Source organism: Ambystoma mexicanum, chromosome 14 (genome assembly GCF_040938575.1).
Source record: "Ambystoma mexicanum isolate Mex_15411 chromosome 14, UKY_AmexF1_1, whole genome shotgun sequence".
In the NCBI taxonomy this organism is placed as follows: Eukaryota; Metazoa; Chordata; class Amphibia; order Caudata; family Ambystomatidae; genus Ambystoma; species Ambystoma mexicanum.
The window spans coordinates 653551518-653572599 of NC_090940.1; the positions used below are offsets into that span (position 1 = coordinate 653551518).

At 49.8% G+C, this 21082-nt stretch overlaps 1 protein-coding gene across 1 annotated transcript in view; it reads left to right on the plus strand.

Moving 5' to 3' along the window:
• TDRD9 (tudor domain containing 9) overlaps positions 1–21082 on the plus strand; it is a 2559831-nt gene that overhangs the window by 1806577 nt on the left and 732172 nt on the right. The window lies entirely within an intron of this gene.

Consider the following 21082-nt stretch of genomic DNA (forward strand, 5'->3'; position numbering starts at 1 on the left):
TGAGGTCGGCACCCAGGGTGTTCACCAAGTGCCTCGCACCGGTGGCGGCGCAGCTGCACCGAGAGGGGATCCACGTCTACCCCTACCTGGCTCATCCGAGCAAAGACGAAGGAGCTCGCCATGGAGCACACGGCAAGGACCGTCCAACTACTCACGGACCTGGGATTCTCCATAAACTACGCCAAGTCCCACCTGGTGCCCGCGCAAGACGCACTGTTTCTGGGAGCGAAGCTCGACACAGTGTCGCTTCTGGCCTCTCCGTCGGAGGAAAGGACGAGGGCCATCTTGGGCAAGGTGCAGCGGATGCTGGTTGCGGACGCGGCCAGGGTGAGGTCCATCAAGTCCCTCCTCGGAATGATGTCTTCTTGCATTTATCTCATCCGCCTGTGCAGGCTCCGGATGCGCCCGTTTCTAGGAGTTCCTGGACGCGCGCTGGATCCAGACGACGGGCAGCTTCGAGGAGAGGATCACACTCGACAAGAGTTTCCGACGAGCGATCCGGTGGTGGGCACCCGCGCGCATCTGATGGCGGGCATGGACTTCCAGACCCCCGGCCACCAGGAGACAGTGACCACCGATGCCTCCCTGGAAGGGTGGGGAGCGCACACCGAAAATCTGCACGCGAGAGGCCTTTGGCTTCCGACGGAAAAGTCCCCCCAAATATCAACGTCCTGGAGCTCCGTGCAGTGTTTTGGGCCCTCAGGTCCTTTCTTCCGTCCCTCAAGGGCAAGGTGGTGAGGATCTTCACTGACAACACCACCACCATGTTCTACATCAGGAAGCAGGGCGGTACCAGATCCCCAGCCCTGTCCAAGGAGGCGCAGGATCTGTGGCATTGGGCCGTCGCCCAAGGGATGTTTCTGGTGCCGTTTCATCTGGCAGGGATAAAAAACACCATTGCCAACTCGCTCAGTAGAGAGCTGCGCTCGTGCCACGAGTGGGAACTACGACAGGATCTAGTGGACCGCCTCTTCCGACGGTGGGGCACACCCCAGATCGATCTGTTCTCGACGGCGACAAACTCCAAGTACCGGAGGTTCGCCAGCAGGTTTCCCCAGCCGAGGAGCATGGGCGATGCTTTCTCGTTCCCCTGGGAGGGCCTGTTTCTATACGCGTTCCCTCCATTGCCATTGCTGATCCGGCTCATCAACCAGCTCAAGAGGTCACGGTGCAGGATGATCCTCGTCGCACCCGCGTGGCCGAGGCAGATATGGTTCCCGGACCTTCTGGACTTGTCAGCGTCCCCGTCAATCAAGCTGCCAGTGGACGCGGATCTTCTCTCCAGGGAAGGAGGCGCCATCCTCCATCACGACCCGAAGTCGCTCAACTTGCAGCCTGGCTCCTGCAGCGTTAGAGTTTGGAGGATACGACATACCGTCCGACTGCAGAGAGGTTCTTGCAAAGGCCAGGGCGTCCTCGACTCTTAAATGCTATGGACACAAATGGAAGAGGTTCTCTGTCTGGTGCCACGCACAGAAGATTAACCCTCTACGGATTACGGCTCCCCAGGTACTGCCGTACCTTCTGACGCTGGCCAAGGCTGGACTGGTGCACGTGTCCATCAAGATTCATCTTGCTGCGATCTCCCGATACACCAGAACCACGGGGCGGACGTCTTTGTGGTCTCATCGTCTGGTGAAAGAATTCATGAAGGGACTGTTCAGATCGTTCCCGCCGGTGAAGGCTCCGGCCCCGGCGTGGGAGTTCATTGTGGTGCTGACCAAGCTCATGGGACCTCCGTTCGAGCCTCTGCATTCGTTGAAGTTCTTGTCGTGGAAAACAGCGTTTCTTGTGGCCATCACCTCCGCACGAAGAGTGGGAGAGATCCAGGCCCTTTCCTGCAAGCTCCCGTACTTGACTTCTTACGACATGAGGGTAGTGCTCAGGACGCACCCCTCCTTCATGCCCAAGGTACCGTCGGACTTCCACCTCAACGAGCCCTTGGTGTTGCCTGTTTTCTTCCCGTCGCCTTCGTCGCCGGCCGAAAGGACTTTGCACTCGCTGGATGTGGCTAGAGCGCTGAAGTTTTAAGTGGACCGCACAAAGTGTTTTCGGAAGACGTCGCAACTTTTTGTGAACTTTGGACCTGTCAATCAGGGGAAGGCTCTCTCAAAGGCCTCCATTTCCAGATGGCTCTCCGGCTGTATCATGTACTGTCATCGGTTGGCAAACCGACCGCTGCCTGGCCGTCCGAGAGCCCATTCCACCAGAGCGATCGTAGCTACCACAGCGTTCCTATCTGGTGTGCCCTTGCTGGACATCTGCAGAGCTGCTACGTGGAGGTTGACGCACACCTTCACGAAATTCTACTGCGTCGATCGGGATTCCAGGGAGGAGTCCAGGGTCGGCCAAGCAGTGCTGCGCAATCTGTTCGCCTAAGGTGAGCCTGGTGAGGAGGTAAGAATTGCTTAATGTTGAGTTTGATGTAATGCTTAAAGTTGAGCCTTTGCCACCTCCCGTGGTTGTGCATGTGTGTACTGCTATGTATTCTTTATTCATGAGCATGTGAATCCATGCCAGATCCCATGCTGGAGAAGGAACAAGTTACTTACCTGTAACTGTTGTTCTCCAGCATGGGTCTTGCATGGATTCACATGCGAACCCTCCCGCCTACCCCTCTGTGGCTCTTCACTTGGTCATACTGCCACTTCACGTGCTACCAAATCTGAAAATGGCTGCCAGAGGCTTAGGTAGAGGGCAGTCATTGGCTGTGGTCAGTATGACGCAGAGATCATTGATTGGTTACTACTACGAAAGACAGATCAGAAATGAAACTGATACTGATTTTTTCTTTACCGAGGATTCCCAGCCTGACGACGTGGAATATTCATGAGCATGTGAATCCATGCCAGACCCATGCTGGAGAACAACAGTTACAGGTAAGTAACTTGTTCCATGTCTAAAGACTGCCTTTTCGCAACCTATGTGCTGAGGAAGACTCAACTGCCTGTCACGCTGCTGCATACCTCCTGGGCCCTCAGATGAGGCCCTGGAGCCTAGTGGCACTATCCTCGCTGGCGCCTGCTACAGCAGTGCACCTTGGGTCACCTCACTTACCTGAAGCCCTGTGGCCCTGCTGCCTCCGACCTCTCAGCAGTGATCCCCTCTGTCTCCCTGTCGGCACAACAGGAACATTCTTGCATGGATGCCGATGCCGGCATGTCTTTGCTGGTCCAGGCACACTTGTGCATACACTCAGTATGGTGTTGCCTAACAAAGGACTATCAACCTTGTTCCAACAGGCATATAAGCAGGAGAAGTGAAAGCAGCCCTGTGAATCTCAACCTCCTTGTCGGCTCGCTTTGCTTTTGTTCCGCCCTTTTATCTGTGCATTCAGTCTGGATGTTTGTGCTCATTGCTCCTCATCTTCTGCCTTGCTTCCCATCTTTGTGGGCCTAGCTCTGAACGTTTGCTTTTTCCCTAACGTCACACAGGCTTGTCACTACCAGTGGTTGCCCGAGTTCCTGATATTACCATCTGGGTATCGCAGTTCAGTGCCTGGCACTGCAAGTGCATCACGTTAAACTGGGGTATCATTCCGTGGGGCAATCAGAACCATCCTGCCACTGATGGGTTTAGTTCTCAGTGGGTGGGTGTAAGGTGGCGCTCCATCAAATTTGCTTCGACTGGCTACATTTTCATTGTTGCGTTTCATGCTCAGCAAACTACTAAAATGAGGTTTGAACCAGCGCTCCATCTCGCTCGATAGATTGAGAAGCCTTACTTTAGATCTGGACGACATGGAGGCTATACAAGAACTCAGAGGAAATTGGAGCACTCCAGCGCGAAGTTGCCACCTTAAAACAGGAGAATCGGCTTTTGAAAGACACTGTAGCCCAAATTACTATGGCATTGCTGGATGCGAGTACCACAAGTAATGTTGGATCTTTAAAATACGATAAGCTGCATACTCGGAGTTCTGGAATCACAGTTGTGTGCAATTTGTGTTTCACCCAATTCACTTTGCTAGTGACAGGGCAAGAATTGGGTACATTCTGAGCAATTTTAGCAGGATTGCCCTGGCTTGGGCAACTCCTTATGTCTCTACCCGTAGTCCGATACTGGACAATTTTGTGGAGTTGAAAAGGTGTTTCTGGAGGCATTTCTGTCACCCAATACAGCCGCCATGGCTCAGAACGGTTTGCTTGATATTAGACAAGGTTTTCATAGTGTGTATATAAGCAAATTCTGTCAGTTGGCCAATGAATCACAATGGCTGGAAGAGACCCAAAAGACTTTATTCAGTCGGGGGTTCAGAGAGAAATATAAGGACAAACTTGTCCATGGACCTGAATCCACGACAATTCAAGCCTTAATCTACCCGGTGATTAAAATCTACCATAGATTGACATTGTTTTGCGTCTGTTTGCCCATGTGGGGAAGCACTTGCGCCTCCCCGGCCCCCTAGCAAAAGCAAGTTATTGGACTTGGACGAGCAAAAGACCACACATGAACTATGCAATGTCATAAAACAAATGGCTCCTTATAGGCCTTTTATTCACACTATATGGGATACATTACTCACCGTAATCGTATTTCTGATGCTTATATCTGCTTAGATTCACATGCTGTGCATAGGCCGACATCTAGTGGAAGCTGCGGAGTATTACAATTTGTTTTTCGAAACTCGAAAATGGGCGTCGACACAGAGCGTGCCAGTAATACTATCCCTAGTGTGACGTCCACTGTACCCATGATCCCTCACGCGTGTAGGACCCTCAGATTGTATTTTTTCTGACATGAGGTTGCATGAGGAGTCGTGCGAGTACAGATTATCCAAGCAGATAGATAGAAAGATAAGATAAGACTACAAGCATCCATGCGCCTTCTCTCAAAGGGGAGGAAGGGTGGGACGCGTGTGAATCTAAGCAGATACAAGCATCAGAAATACGATTATGGTGGGTAATGTATCCCTTCTGAGGCTTGTGGAATCTGCTTAGATTACATGCTGTGCATAAATTAGCGAGCAGTGTTATAAGAAGGAGGTGGGATGTGAGAAGGGTCATGAGCAAATAGCTGTCTTAGAACCGCTTGTCCCACTTGAGTATGTGTCTTGGAATGAGTGTCAATTCAGTAGTGCCGAGTAAAAGTGTGAATAGAGCTCCATGTAGCTGCTTTGCAAATGGTGTCAAGGTGTACATTTGCAATGAAAGCCGCAGTGGCCCCAATGCCTCTTGTAGAGTGGGCTCTTGGCGTAAAGTTCAGAGTCTTTTCGGAAAGGGAGTAACAAAGTTGGATACAATTGACTATCCATTTGGAGATGGCACCTTTAGAGACGCGATCTCCTTCTCTGCCTGTAGCTACGGAGACGAACAGTTGGTCTGTTTTCCTTACCGGTCTTGTCTACATAGTAGAGGACCGCTCTTTGCACATCTAGTGTTTGTAGTTTCACCTCAGCAGAGCTTTTGGGTTCTTGGAAGAAGGCCGGAAGCTCGATGGACTGGTTAACGTGGAATTTAGAAATAAACTTAGGTGAGAACCTAGGGTGTGTTCGTAGAACCAGTTTATCCTTATGAACAGAGAAGAAAGGATCCTGCACTGACAGAGCCTGAATTTCAATGACCCTTCTTATGGATGTAATGGATACTAATGAGGCAGTTTTATAAGTCAGGTGTTTGAGACTGGCTTTATGCATGGGTTCAAATGGTGGGCCCATGAGCTTAGTAAGCACCACATTAAGGTCCCAACCATGTGGTGGGTTAGAAATTGGAGGGTGGAGACTCTTTACCCCTTCCATGAAGGTCTTAACCACTGGTACTTTCCACCACAAAACCTTGTTGTGGGAAGTGGTGTAGGCTGACAACGCTGCCAGGTGTACCTTGAGCGAGTTAAAAACCAGTCCTGCATCCAGCAGCTGGAGCATGTAAGTGACAATATTGGATGGAGTGCAATCAACCAGGTTGATTTTCTTATTCTGGCACCAGATAACAAATCAGTAAAAGTGCCTCGTGTTAGGTTTCCCAGATTCCTTTAGGATGTCCGTACATCACTGTGGTAAGTTGAGATGTCCAAACTCTAGGACTTCAGGAGCCATGCTGCCAGGTTCATTGAGTTGGGTTGAGGGTGCACTGTTTGACCTTGGTGCTGGGACAGTAGGTTGTACCAGCACGGCAGCCTGATGGGTTCGCACACCGCTAGTCTGCGTAGGTCTGGGAACCACGGTTGCCTCGCCCACATGGGAACAACTAGGATGAGCGTCATCGATTCCCTGTGCATCTTGTTGACCACCTTCCTCATCAGAGGAGTTGGTGGAAAAGCGTAAGCAAACATCCCTGATCAGTTCGTCCACAGGGCATTCCCCTTGGAACCTGGCTGGGGGAACTTGGATGCGAAGTCTGGGCATTGTATGTTTTCGCTTGTGGCGAATAGGTCTATAGTGGGTAAACCCCACTGTGAGAAGCGGTCTTCTATGACTTCTCTGTGTAGAGACCATTCGTGTTATCTTGGGAGAGAATCTCTGCTCAAGGCGTCTCCTAGAGAATTGAGATCCCCTGGAACATGTTGAGATGAGAGGTAAATGTTCCATCTGAATGCCCATCTCCAAATTTGTTGGGCAAGCTTGGACAGATTTGGCGAACGAGTCCCTCCCTGTTTGTTTAGGTAAAACATTGCTGTTGTGCTGTCTGTCAGGATCTGCACTGACAGGTTCAACAGGTGGGGTTCGAATGCTCTGACTACTGCCAGAAGCTCTAGCAGATTGATATGATTCTTGGCTACTGTGTGTGGCCAGAGACCCTGAGCTGTGTGGTGGTGGAGTTGTGCTCCCCACCCTGGCAGGGATGCGTCTGTAGTAACTACAGCCTGTATTTCTGGATCGTAGAAGGGTTTCCCCTTTGACAGGTTCTCACTTGTCCACCAGTGAAGACTCGGAACAAGTGTTGGCGAAATGACCACTAGATCGTCCCAATGACCATTTGCCTGAGACCACTGTTTCGCCAACCATTCTTGCATGGGTCGCAGGCGTGCGTGGCGGACCAGGTAAATACATGACGCCATCGTGCCTAGCAAACGCATCGCTTTGCGCACCTTTATCTGGCGACCGGGCGTGTAAAAAGGAAATTGCAGTAGTAGATTCCGAATTCTTTCCTCTGATAGAAAGGCCAACCCCTCTTGAGTGTCTAAAACAGCTCCTAATAACTGTTTCGAGGTGCTTGGCACCAGGCTTGATTTCTTCTCATTTATGGAGAAACCCAATTCGAAGAGGTCGATCGTTCTTTGAATGTTTGACCTGCAAATTACCGGGGTCTCCCCCGTGATAAGCCAGTCGTCTCCGAGGGGCGGAAGGGTGGGTCGCATCAGAAATACAATTACGGTGAGTAATGCATCCTTTGAGGCTTGTGGAATCTGCTTAGATCACATGCTGTGCATAGATTAGCGAGGAGTGGAAGAAGGAGGTGGGATGTGAGAAGGTTCATGAGCGAATGTCTTAGAACCGCTTGTCCCACTTGTGTATCTGTCTTGGAAGGAGTGTCAATGCAGTAGTGCTGAATGAATATGTATACAGCTCCGTGTAGCTGCTTTGCAAATACTGTCCAAGGGGTCATTTGCAATGAAAGCCAGAGTGGTTCCAGTACCTCTTGTGGAGTGGGCCCTTGGCGTAAAAGGCAGTGTCTTATTTCATAGGGAATAGCACAGTTGGATACATCTAGCTATCCAACTAGAGATTGCATTCTTAGCAATGCAATCTCCTTCTCTGCATGGCGCGATGGAGACATCTCCTTCTCTGCATGGCGCGATGGAGACAATCAGTTGATCTGTCTTTCTTAGCGGTCTGGTCCTGTCTACGTAGTAGAGGACTGCTCTCCTCACATCTAGTGTGTGGAGTTTTACCTCAGCAGAGCTTTTGGGTTCCTGGAAGAAAGCTGGTAGCTCAATAAACTGCTTTACATGGAATTTGGAGATGAATTTAGGTGAGAACCTAGGGTGAGTGCATAAAACCAGTTTGTCATCATGTATAATACAGAAAAGATCCTGCACTGAGAGTTTGGATTTCACTGACCCTTCTTATGGAAGTGATGGCTACTAGGAAGGAAGTCTTATAAGTCAGGTGTTTGAGACTAGACTTGCTCCCATGAGCTTAGTGAGTACCACATTAAGGTCCCAAACTGGCGGTGGGTTAGAAATTGGAGGGTGGAGCCTCTTTATCCCTCCCATAAATGCTTTGATGACTGGTACCTTCCACCATGAGACCTTGTTATGGGAAGAGGTGTAGGCTCATAAAGCCGCCAGGTGTACTTTTGGGGAGTTAAACACTAACCCTGTATCTAGTAAGTGAAGCATATAGGTTAGAATGTTTGAAGGCGTACAATCAATTGTCATGAACCGCCGATTACATTCGTTCTGGACATCGTGGTCCCTGACCCATAGAGGACTGAATTCGTGATCCTTCCAACATGGCCGTTGAATACGAATCGCAGCCTACTAGCCTTTACGCGCTACGTTCAACTTCCTACAAAACACTCACGCCCCCGCGGCTCTGCACGTCTCAACGCTACCGCTTAGTGTAGTCAGACGTGTGTTGCCGGAGTTCGCTCGGGGGCCCCCTTCCGAGTCCCGTTTTTCCATTTCCCTGATTACACTCCGTTTCCATTCCCTTTCCTTGAACTACCCTCTTCCGCGCTCATCTTCCTGGATTTCTCCTGTGCTCGGGTCACGGCGTTCCGTGCCTCCGAGTTAGGATACTGTTTCCTTCCTGGTTCCCGGTACTGGACATTTGAACGGTACTTGGCGTAGGACTTGCAATCCTTACGCTGGAATCCGAAGACCTGCACACGAGCTTGTATAAATCCCGGACCGTGCGAAAGAGCACATCCAAGAAGGTCGCAAGCAAAGAGAAACAGGTGAGAAGGGGAGAGACTTGTGACAGATTGAGACGCCTTAAACCCGATTCAAATACAAAGATGGAAGCCGCGGTTCAAGACCTCGTGCGAGGTGTTAGGGAGAATTCTCTGTTTTGGCTGAATTTCCTAACCTAGTGATTCCCCCAGCAGCTTTGCTGGATTTTTGGGGTTTATTTTTTTCTCCTGCCAAGAGTGAGACTCTTTTACCCTCACTCTTGGGCATGATTTGAGTGTGTTTCTTTGACTCTAGATGTGTTTAATGGGCTATGGGGTCTTTTACTCCATAGAGCTTCATGTGTTTTTGTGATGTGTGTTACACAGCACCATCAGTGCAGTAACACAGGGGTGTCATAGTGACTCCCCAGTATAGACTCCATACCCTGGGGCTGACTGCTGTCTCCCAGGGCATGTAAAGTCACCCTTGACTTTACTAGTCTTAAATTCTGAACAGAACCAGTACAAACCATCATATTGTGGACGTACTGGCTGGGGCAATTCAATTGCCCGGGGGTCTGTAAGTTGAGGGGGCACGTCTCCGTCCCCCCTGATCGAGTTTTGGCTGGTGGCAGTGGATACTACTTTTTATATTCAACCGCAAATATTTCCCTATGGGATTTTCCCATTGTTCGAGGCTACTATCTTTAATTACTTAATTACGGTAGCCTCGAACATACCGCCGGTTTATTTATTTAATATTAATTCTCCGGTTGGTATTTTTTGCCAAAACTCGGTTCTAAAATGGCGTTTGTGTTCTCTTCTGTGACTACAACCCAAGTCGAGCCCTTTGTTCCACTTTTTTTTGGCGGGCTTCTCCACAGAAGCCCTCCAAAGTGGTGCCACTCTGTCTGGGGTACTTAGGAGGGGTGGAGGGAGATTTAGGCACCCTGGACTAAGTTGCCTAGGCAGTCGCACTCCGTCCTGATTGGCCCAAGTGGTTAGCCGGGACTTCAGAAGTCGCCACAGGACCCAAGAATCCGACGAGGGAGAAGCTGAGCTGACCTGCCACGACGACACCACCGGTGGAGCCCTGCTGGACGTCTCACCACTTTTCCCAACGACAGAGGAGATCTCCCGCCGGAGAGTCCTCTTCCTTTGACTGGTGGGGATAACCAGTTTCACCGTCTTTTCGCCTTCCCGCCGCATCTCGTGGCCGCCTTGCCTGTGCCAAGCACCCCGTCAATCGGAATACCACGTTTTACGACGACCGCGAAATAAAGGGTAATACGTTTAACCGGAAAACTCTGCGGCTGGTTTCTTCCCTGGCAGTGCAACGACCTTCAGCTTTCCTCCAAGTCGAGATCTTCTCTTCCCCTGGACGACGCCGAGACTTGCACCCGCTGCCAGGAACAACTGCCACCGCTGGAGGATCCTTCCCACTTAAGGTACCGTGTTCCGCCTGGCTTCCCTTGACACCGACTGTACGGGGTAGATTTAGCCCCCGGCTTTCGAACCTGGGTTAGCCTGGGACACCCTGGCTAAACTTTTCTGAGCCTCTCTAAACTCTTTTCGAACTCTCTGCAAGACTTTCTAAGCCTAGTGTAACTGTGTGATCTTGGGCGCATTTGTGCTCTGCTCTCTCTAAGATTGGGTCCAGCCTATGGACTTTGGCTCATCAGTGACTTTTTGCTCTTCTGCCTTGCTAAAAGTGTTCCTAAATCTTAGAGTGGTGTATCTTCACATATTCTGTCTTTTTCCCTCCCTTCTTCATAAACCTATTGGAGTGCCATCATAGTTAAGCGCTCACCTCTGTATGGAAATAAGTGGTGTTAACTAAGACTTGTCTGATGAGGAATAAGGGTTGTATATATTATAATAGTAACTGTGTTTAGAGTGTTTTACAATAAGAGTGCTGGAGTGTTTCAAACAGTGTGTTTTTAAATAAATAATTAAATACTTTGATACCAAAGCTCTGGTCAGTGTTTGCTTGTGCTATTGTGTCTGAGTGCCTATTGTGTATACTTTGCATACTGCCTAACCCTTCTTGAGGGAAGTCCGACTGCTCAGCCACAGCTACCAGGTAAATCTGGGTGGTGCAGACTGCTACCAAGTGGGTTTACTGCTAACACCTGTAGTCCTAAATCTTTTGCAGTGTTCCCAAAAGGAACTGCACAGGTTTCTGCCTAACACGAGGTATACAGGAACTAACCACTGAAGTCCAGAACCTTAAGGCAGAGAACGCTGCATTAAAGCAGTTCGTCTTATCACGTGACTCTGCAGCCAAAGAAAGTGTCTTGTTGGGAGGAGTAGTGGACAAACATGATGGCTCTTCAAAAACCTTCTGTGCCTTCCTTGATTCATGTTTGGTACATTTTACCTTCAAGCCATACTACTTTTCCACCCCAAGAGCAAAGGTGGGATTTATGATATCACATCTCACGGGCAATGCCCTGACCAGGGCAACCCCCTTAATCAATGTGGGTGACGCACTCCTGGATGATTATGATGGGTTTGTGGAAGCCCTAAAGGCCATGTTTGATTGCCCATAACTTGTTTACAGTGCTCAAGAAAGACTGCTTGAAAGGGTCCCAGGATATGCTCACGTATGTCACCCGCTTTAAACAACTAGTAAAAGAGGCCGATTGGTCCCAGGAAGCCAGCTTCACCCTCTTTCAAAGAGGCCTAAATGAAGAGATGAAGGACGAGTTAGCCAGGGTAGCCCGCCCAAGCTCTTTCCAAGCCCTCATGGACCTCTCCCTACAAATCGATTTCCGGATCCAGGAAAGAAAGGCGGAGAAAAGGAAGTCTAAGCCAACATCCCAAAAGGCTGCTACGGACCACCCATACAAACCAGAAACTGCTGCATCTCCAACCCCGGACCCAGAACCCATGCAACAAGGAGCCTTCCGAGGACCCATTACCCCACAAGAAAGGATGCGGCGGATTCATACCGGACTGTGCATGTACTGTGCCTCTGATAAACACCTTGTGAGAGAGTGCCCTATTGCACCACTGTCAAGACCGGTGGGGGGGTCTGTACTTCCGCTCTCTATATGGTAGAGGAGAGGCACAGAGGACCCCAGCCAAGATTCTCGATTGTGGTAGCAATGGACGAGCAATCAAGGCCTAGCTTCTCAGGAGGTGATGCAGGCTGGTTCTTAAGTACAGTGTATCCCCAAGCCCCCACAAAGGAATGCCCACACACTGTATTACTGAAAACACAGTCTTTATATAATTAATATTCAAGGGTTATGTACACTTATCACAACAACGCACTTTGTGCTCAGGAAAACCAATAATGATAAATATCTACAATTCTAAAGTGGTACCACTAATATTAGACCTCATAACAGTGCATTCACAATACTGTAGCAATGGCACGCGGATCAATAAGAAGGAAACCAGCAATAGAGAGAGGAGAGATACCAGAGGGTTGAAACAATAGGCAGAAGACTGGCCCTTGCTACTGGACACAGTTCTGTGTGGAGATCCCCCCACCTGGGCAACCTGTAAAATAAAGAGATATAACACAAGCCCAGTCCATATATTGTTCAACAGTCTTATTCTCTCCTACAATGTTTTTACCCCCCCAATGTACCTGGTGGAGTCGAGTTCTTCGAAGAGGCGTCGACAGATCCTTCTTGAATGACCCCCTTTAAAGCAGGAGTCACGGATCGTCGAGAGGCGTCGAGAAACGTCGAAGACCTCGGGGTTCGGCGACGGGGAATCGACGGCCCTTCTTGAATGCCTTCCCTTTCAAGCGGGAGGCACGGGGCGTCGAACGTCCGTCGACAAACGAGGTAGAACGATGTCAAAGAGGCGGCAGCTTCGTCCGAGCGGTGCTCGTCGGCGTCGGGGCGTCGGCGTCCTGCAAGGCGGAGGTGTGCGGGGCACCTCGATGACAATAGTTCTGGACCGCAAAGATTGTAGAGACGGGAGCCCAGCAAGGGCGTCGAGTCGCTCGAGTCTTTGGGGTCGTGAGGTGGCGGGAAACCCACCGGCGGATTCTCCTCGGCGCGTTGGTCGTCCTCGACTTTCTCCGGCAGGACAAAAGCGGTCGACGGTGCGGACGAGGGAGTCCTTCGAGTCAAATGTTCTTAGGCAAGGAGCGGACGGCTCCGGTCGTCGGCGGCTCGGCGTCAAGTGGTTCCCACGGCTGGGCAACACAACTTCGACGGGCCTCCAGCGGTTGCACAGACCTGCGAACCCTGGTCGACGGCAATGGACTTCGACAGCGTCGATGTCCGGGTGCTTTACTTCGGTCTCCTCGGCAGTCCCCTTCTCCGGTCGGCAGCCTTTCGATGGTCTGGCGTCCAGGGAGCTTCGGCGAAGATTCAGCGGTGCTCGATGGTCCCTCGGAGCACGGGAAGAGGGCGCCTAGCCAGGTCCTCTCTCGGGTCAGTCCTCGACGATTTCGACAACCTTCAGTTCCGTCGAAGCAAATGCCACAGCAAGTCTTCTTCTTCCAGCTGGACGTCGAGGATCAGCAAATCCAGTTACTCTTGAGTGGAGACTCAGCTTCTGAATGCTTCTGAACAATTTCCAGTGGTGAGAGGTCCCCAGATATACTATTCTGTCTCTCATCCACACTGCTGGCACACACACAGCAGCCAATCACACAGAAGGGCATTCATGCAGTCAGTCAGCCAATCAGGCACACAGTGCATTCAGGCCACACTCCTCCCTTTCAGACACTCACAACAAGGAATGTGGATTGGGACAAGTACCCAGCCATTCAACACTACACACTGCATTCAGGCCAGTTTCGGGCAGGGCTGTCTCAGTCTTTGTCTCTCATGCCAGAAACCAGACAACCACAACAAGGAGTGTATATTGGTCACACACTCCATTCACCCAGGTCCCACCCACAGGAGGTACCCATAACATACAGTCACTGGGAAGGCTCCAGTCAGTCTAGCTGGGCCTTCACAACAACACCATATATGGAACTTCCACCCAACAGCCAGCCAGGGGGAAGGGACAGAGCCAGGGCTTCCCAGGACTTTGGGAAAAACAAGACAACAGGCAATAGAAAGCAAGAGGCCACAGGGGCCATCTTGTTTCTATCAGGAATCAACTGATCCCAATGGCAGGGCCTGGGTATCCCAAAATGGAGGACACCCAGAGCACCTGTCAAGTTTAGCATGGAGCTGCCACCAGCCCATACCCTGCTCTGTGGGCCACCCACAGGTGCCCAAAAACATACACTAGGGGCACAGGGTTGTACCCCTACCCATGGGTGCCATAAGGGTATCCCATGGGTCTGTTCACCAAACCAAAAGAGAGCTGCACTGCCAGGAGTCCCTCATGGACTCCTGGGCAGAAAACATGACAGAACACACGGTAAAAACAGAAAAAGGACAAGGATTCAGAGGCCCTGTCCCTCAGATGCATTTCCGGCATCACAACCACCTCGGCGTTCGGGAAACGCCAGCTCCCGATCCTAAGTGGGGCACAGTTTCGGGAGAAAGATGTCTGCGCCTCACCAATTCCTTCCTTGAACTCCTCCGGACAGAGCAATCTTGTGATTCTACAGGCATTCCTGTCACCTTCCAAGAAAGAATCCTAGCCCATCCTGGCTTTCGTGGACTGCAGAGCCATAGGCATATTCATAGATCATGACTGGGTCATCAGTTCTAACATTCCCACGAAACAAGGGAGACAATGCAACCTGTTGAAGCCATTGATGGGAGACCGTTGTCTTCAGGACCCATAACCCACCAAACCAAAGAGATTCTTCTTTCAATGAACAACCGCCAAGAGAGGATTAGATTTGACATCATAAGATCTGCCCACTAGCCCATGTTTCTAGGCATGCCCTGGCTGCAGAAACACAACCCCTACATCAATTAGGCAGCAGGCTCCTTGTTTCTTGGTTCAGAACATTTTATGTCTCATTGTTTGTTACCTACTATGTTACCAAGTTCCTTACAAGACTCCCAAGAAACCCAGCAATTCCCAGTAACTGTCTCCAACATTATCCGGATCCTCCAGGTTTACCAGGCAGACTCAGATGTGTTCTCAACAGCTATTGTTCAGTCTCTTCCACCCAACAGACCTGAGGATTGAGCCATTGACACTGAGCCTCCAGCAGTGATTCCCTTCGGGAAGAATGTTCATTCTATCCGAACCTGAAAAAAGGGCCCTCCGGGAGTATCTGCACACCAACTATGCAAATGGAATTATTCGACCTTCCAAGTCCCCAGCGGGAGATTCCCGTTTCTGCGTTCCTAAGAAAGATTCCAAGGAGCTTAGACCATGTTTGGATTACCGTGGCTTTAACCGATGCACCCTCAAGGACCGTAACCCATTACCTCTTATTTCGGACATCCTGGAAGCTGTGAGAGGTGCAGTAATCTTCACAAAACTAGATCTCAAGGGTGTCTACCATCTCGTTCGTATAAAAGAAGTTGATGAATGGAAAACAGCCTTCAGAACACCCTTTGAGTATTTGGTTATGCCCTTTGGACTTGCTAATGCCCCCACAATTTTCCAACGTTTCATGGATCGGGTCTTTTCTGACAGGTTGTTCCTCTTCGTCATTGCATACCTAGACATACTGATTTACTCCAAGGAACCTCGGAAACATGAACACGTTAAGGCAGTTTTACGTTTACGAGAACATCAGCTCCTGGCCAAACCTGAAAAATCCCTTTTCCCTGTATCAACCGTTCACTATCTTGGATTTGTTCATAGTCCAAAGGGGATTGGAATGGATTCTTCCAAGGTTGATTCCATCCTATCTTGGCCTGTTCGTACCACTGTGAAACAAATTAAATCCTTCCTGGGGCTCTATAACTTTTACAGGAAAGTCATACCCGCATTTTCTGATATTGTACATCCCACTGTCACACTATTAAAGAAAGACACCCCCTTTCAGTGGTCCTCAGCTCAAGTCTCTGCATTTCAACGGTTGAAGTCGGAGTTCACACAAGCTCCCATCCTGGCTCAACCTGACACAGACCGTCCTTTCATTGTCGAGAATGATGCATCCAACTACGCCATCGGAGCAGTTCTAAAACAGGAACTTGATGACAAGATAGAACACCCCACTGCCTATCTTGCCAAAAGTGTAGCATTGTTATCAATTATTGTTTGGAAGGCTGCAGAAGAGGCGACCTTTCTGGCCATTGCATATATCTTCTTGCTCTCCTTATCTGGTGGAGCCTAAGAGGAAGCAAGGGGTGTGCCTGCTCTCTTTCTCGTGGTGGTAACAACCAAAGAGTCTGGTTTTAACTGGCCTCTTATGTATAAGGGGTCTGAAGGTGCAGGCCTGAACCGTTTTTCCACACGCGGGTTAACGACTGTGTGAGATTAGGTGCCTCCAAAGAAGGTTGAATTCTACGTTGCAGATTTTAGCAGTGGGATAAACTGCCCAACTGTTTTTTGTCTCCCAATAATTGTTCAGCAAAGTCTGTCTTCCTGTACTTCCTGTGTGTCAATACGCAAGTGTTCTGCCACTTTGGCTAAGACTTCGTTGAGGAGGGGTTGATTGTCTACAGGGGAATCTACCACTGGAGGGTCCTGATTAATAGGAGAATCTATGTAATACATGTTCGCCTCCTGGTCTGCATCTGGGTCCTCATCGTTCCCATAATAAAGTTTGTCTGTTTCCTCCTCAATAAGTTGAGGATCAGATGTTTCCACAATTGAAAAATCGTCCTGATCTTCTGGATCTATTTCAGGGTCATAAAGATCTAATATCTGCTCTGTGCAGGGACATTAGAGCGAGCCCTCTTAGCAGGGGGTTGAGAGGCACAGGGTTGAGAGCCAGAAGGGGCTGAGGTGGGAGGAGTGGATTGAAAACCTTGAATGTAATCTGAACTTTTCTCCAAGAAATTCGCCATAAAGGTTATTCTTCGCATGACTATCGATATCTTGCAAAGACCATTCCTTTGAATTTGGGATTACAATGTTGGGAATACCCATATCTTCATTAGTAGGATGTATAAGATTTGGCCTAGAGTCCTTGGGTTTCTCTATGGGCTTGGACAAAATTCCCTTTTGTGAAGACCTGTCTCTAGAGGGGCTCTTGTTCCTATGAGGGGTCTTAGATGATTTTTTTATGGTGTTGTTCCCCACCCTGGGGCCCAGGGGAGTGTGTAACAGACTTTTTGGGGCCTGACATCTTACCAGATGAAGAACGTCAAACTTCGAGTGTGGGGACTAAGGTTTCGTCCGCGGCCGAAAGTCCTTCAGAAGGTGTTTTTCATGCAACAACCTTGCCGTCTTTCGATGTTTTAGCCCTGCCGTGTGGCGATCTTGAACGAGATTACCCAGAGGACCGGGACTCAGTAGACCATTCATGGGGTGTCAAACGTTGTCGAGTATCGATTCATCTGTCGAATGCCGACTGGGTCTTATGTGTTTTGTGATGTGTGCTTTTGTAGCGCTGCCGCCGCCGGGTGTACTGCCCACAACATGGCCGTCGGGCTGTCCTATGGGTCGGGGGCCTGTGCTTGAGTAGCTGAAGTTGGCTGTCCTATGGGTCGGGGGCCTGTGCTTGAGTAGCTGAAGTTACTCCGGTGGGCTCACCGTCCGAAAGTGCAGCGTTGCTGCCATTCCTGAAGGCTCCCTCTACCTCCATGGCCTCGAGCTGCCTGGCGTAGTGGGCCCAGCGCTTGGTGGAACGGTCCTTCAACGTCTTAGGTTTGAAGAGCCTGCACGCTCGACAATAAGTTTCGACGTGGTCTCTTGGGAGACCCAAGTTGCAAACTAATTGTTTGTCCACCCAGGGGAATTTACGGATACACTTAGAGCAAAACTTAAATGGTGTGTTTTTGTTAGGGAGAATTCTCATTTTATGGCCGATTTCCCTCACCTAGTGAATCCCCCAGCAGCTTTGCTGGATTTTCCCACGTGTATTTCATCTGCTTTTGTGATTGTGGACTCTGGAGTACAGCACTTCAGGAGCCCCTTCTTTTGTGTGTTACATAGCACCTTCAGTGCAGTGACACGGTTGTCTTTTAGACTTCCCACTGACTCCATTTCTGAGGCTGACTACTGTCCCCCAGAAAAGGGTAAAGTTTCCATTAACTTTACTTAGTCATTTAACCACAGATCCAGTACACCCCATCTTACATGGAGTACTGGAAAGGGTTAATCCTTAGCCCTTTATATCTGTACTTCCTAGAGCATTGTTTCGCCCCTTTAACGTTTAGACTTGGCTGGTGGCAGTGGTATCTACCCTAACTTTTCTACCGCGATTGTACTATATAAACGTGGTATTGTTTTAGGCTATTATATTAGCCTCGAACTTAAACCCGCTTGACCAAATACTTTTACTTTTGGCTCCCGTCGGGTTTATTCACCATTTCGTTTTTGTTAAAGTCCTTCTTGTCTTTCACTTTGCGCAGCAAACCAGGTTTGCCTTCTTTGTTCACTGTCTTTTGGCTGGCTTCTGCCAAGAAGCCCTCCTCCAGGCGCCTCAGTGTGTAGGTGGGCTGAATGTGAGGGAGGGGTGTAGTCACTCCCTGCACAGGGTATCCTAGGGAACCCAAGTCGCACTTTGCCATGATTGGCTGAGGTGGTTGTCCGGGCTGGACAAACCCCCCTGCTGCGTGATTGACAGCCATGCTGTGTGAATGGGGGATTTTCGAATTAAAAAGGCAGGTCTCTTGGGCTGGAAGTCTGAGTCGCCACTGGAACTACAAGGAACCGAAGAGAAGCAGAGAAGAAGACGGCTGCTGCAACTACCCCATCCCGGTGAAGCCCTGCTGCAGTCCTGAGCTATCTACCCTTCGACGACCAGAGAAGATCCTGTCCGAAGTCTTCTTCCCTTGAGCCTGGTGGGGATAACCAGCTCATCTTCTACAGCCAGAGGATCCTCTTCTTGGTCGAAATCGCTGCACACTGCTGTAGTGGTCTGGATAGCCATCTGAAGAGCCTCTCCTGTTTTTAAAGAGCATACCTTTAATTCACTGTCGCTGCTGCCGGCATCATCCTTGTGTGGTGCATACCCGTCCAGACGTCCTCCTTCGTACCGATGCTCCAGGAACCGTGGGTCTGCAGGAAACTACCAGGAACAACTGCCGTGGCACCAGCTTTCTTCATTGAATAAGGTACTGTGTTCTGCTTGAGGAATAAGGGTGAATCCCTTTTCTTTGCCTCCAAGGCTTGCCCTTGTCTTCCCTCCTTATAACTTTTGCTTCCTCTGTTGACAATATCTAAGTACTCCTGGCAACGTTGAATCTTGACCTGTCCGACTGTGTGATCCTCGACAACAGGAACCCGGTTCCACTTGACACTGGCTCCGGCCTATTGACTCTTGAATTTCTGTCAACAAGTGTTCTCTGATTCTGTCTGCCTTGATAAAAGTATTGCCTATGATTTTAGCCCTCAACTCTCTCTGGTTAACTCAGGTGCTAAGTGTGTTTTTGCCCCGGTAACCGTTCTTGCGCGGATATGCGTTTCTTTAGTAAGACCGAAGTGTCATTACTGTCAAAAAGTGATCGCATACGAATTCCCGGAAACTTCTTTTGTTTCACAACACCGGAACATTAAAACATAGGGTACTTACCTTGAGTTAGAGTGTACCAAAGTGAATTGGTTGGTTGTAGTGTATTTTACGTGTGATTTTGAATTAATAGAAGTGTTGTGTTTATAACAAACGGTTTAAAAAATAAATGTACTTATATTTTTTACCTGATACCTTGAGTCAGTGTTTGCTTGAGTCACAGTAATTGTGGTCCCTTTGTGAGATAAACCTGGCTGCTTCGCTACTGCTACCACTTCAATATAGTAGTACAGGCTTGTACCAAAGGTAAAACTTGTATTGCCACCTGTATTCTTAATTGTGTGTAGTGGTCCCTAAGGGCACTGCACAGGATTCTTTCTAAAACTTTTCCATAATTCTGGGTTAAGGAGATGGCAGCCGGGCGAACAACGTTTTTGAAGGGGAGAATATGCATTCTAAAATGTCCTAACAATGGCCTCCCTCCTCTCTCCCTACTGTCCGGGCTAAGGCCCAGGGCGGCCTTCCAAGGTCGTACAGTCCGTTGCGATGGTCTACGATGGCAGTATTCTTTCGCTTTCCTCAGCGTGGTGTTAGAGCAGTCAATGAAAGGATAGAAAGAAAAACTATTTTAATTATATAAAGCCAATGGCTCATCGCTAAAAGGAACTCTGCTATATGCGTCCGTCTAGCATAGCGGAAAAAAAAACAATCTGAGGGACCTCAACGCGTGAGGGTTCATGGGTACAGTGGACGTCACACTAGGGATAGTATTACTGGCACGCCCTGTCAACGTCCCTTTTCGAGTTTCGTAAATTCAAACTGTAATGCTCCGCAGCAACCCAGTGATGAGATGGAGGCGGAGCGTTTCTCGGATGGGAAGGGGAAGTAGAATCTACCTATCCTCCGGATCGGGTGGTGGACGCACCTGCATTGCTCTTTTAATCCGCAAACAGCTTAATTGTTTGCGGCTCCGCTGGGGCAACTGATACACAAGTCCAGGAGGTGGAGCCAATTCTCAACTACTCTATAACTACCTCTACAGTCCGTGGAGCGGACGCGGAGTGGCAGTCCTGCAGTCATGGCAGGCGAGGCTGCGAGGACTGCCACCTCCCCAACCTCACCATTTACTGACTTGGAAGCAAAACGCTGGATGCACAGTTCGCGTCCTGCCTCTATTTTAGAAGAACTGACAAACACTAAACAAAATCAAGTCTACTGCTTTTCCACAGCTTGTAGCTCATATGGAAAAACAGGAAAAACTGATAAGCCGGCAACAACACTGCTCAACTATAAACAGCAACGGAGGAAAGCAGCTGTTCTTACGACCCCCTCGGCACTCTCGACGGAAGAAAAACGAGAAACGATGCCGGAACCAGAGCCAGGAGCTTCTGCAACATCAATCATAGAGGATTTACATCTTGAGGCCCGACTCACCGGGTACCTCGTGGACCCTGCGATCACTGTCCCTCTGGCGCCCTCACCTATTGGTCCCGGAGGAGATATTAGGTCCATGCCATCCAGGGGAGAGGATCCAGGCCCACGAGGATGTACGTTGCCGTCGTCCAAGGCCTCCGCCTCTGATGCAGCCTCGAGGACTGGCAAAAACCGAAGTCAGCCACACGAAGAAGGCCCAGTAATTGCCGAGTCCGGAGTGGTCGAGCCCTGCAACTGCGTCACAGTTGTAGCCTTCATACACAGCGACGCGGCCGCTGAAAAAGAAGACCCCGCCCCGCGGGGGCGCGACCCTCCGTCATCTGCCTCAGCACTGAGGACTCCCCCCGAGCCTCTCCACCAGGATGAGGAACCCGCTTGCAATGACCAGGAAAATCCAGATAAGTTGTGCACTACT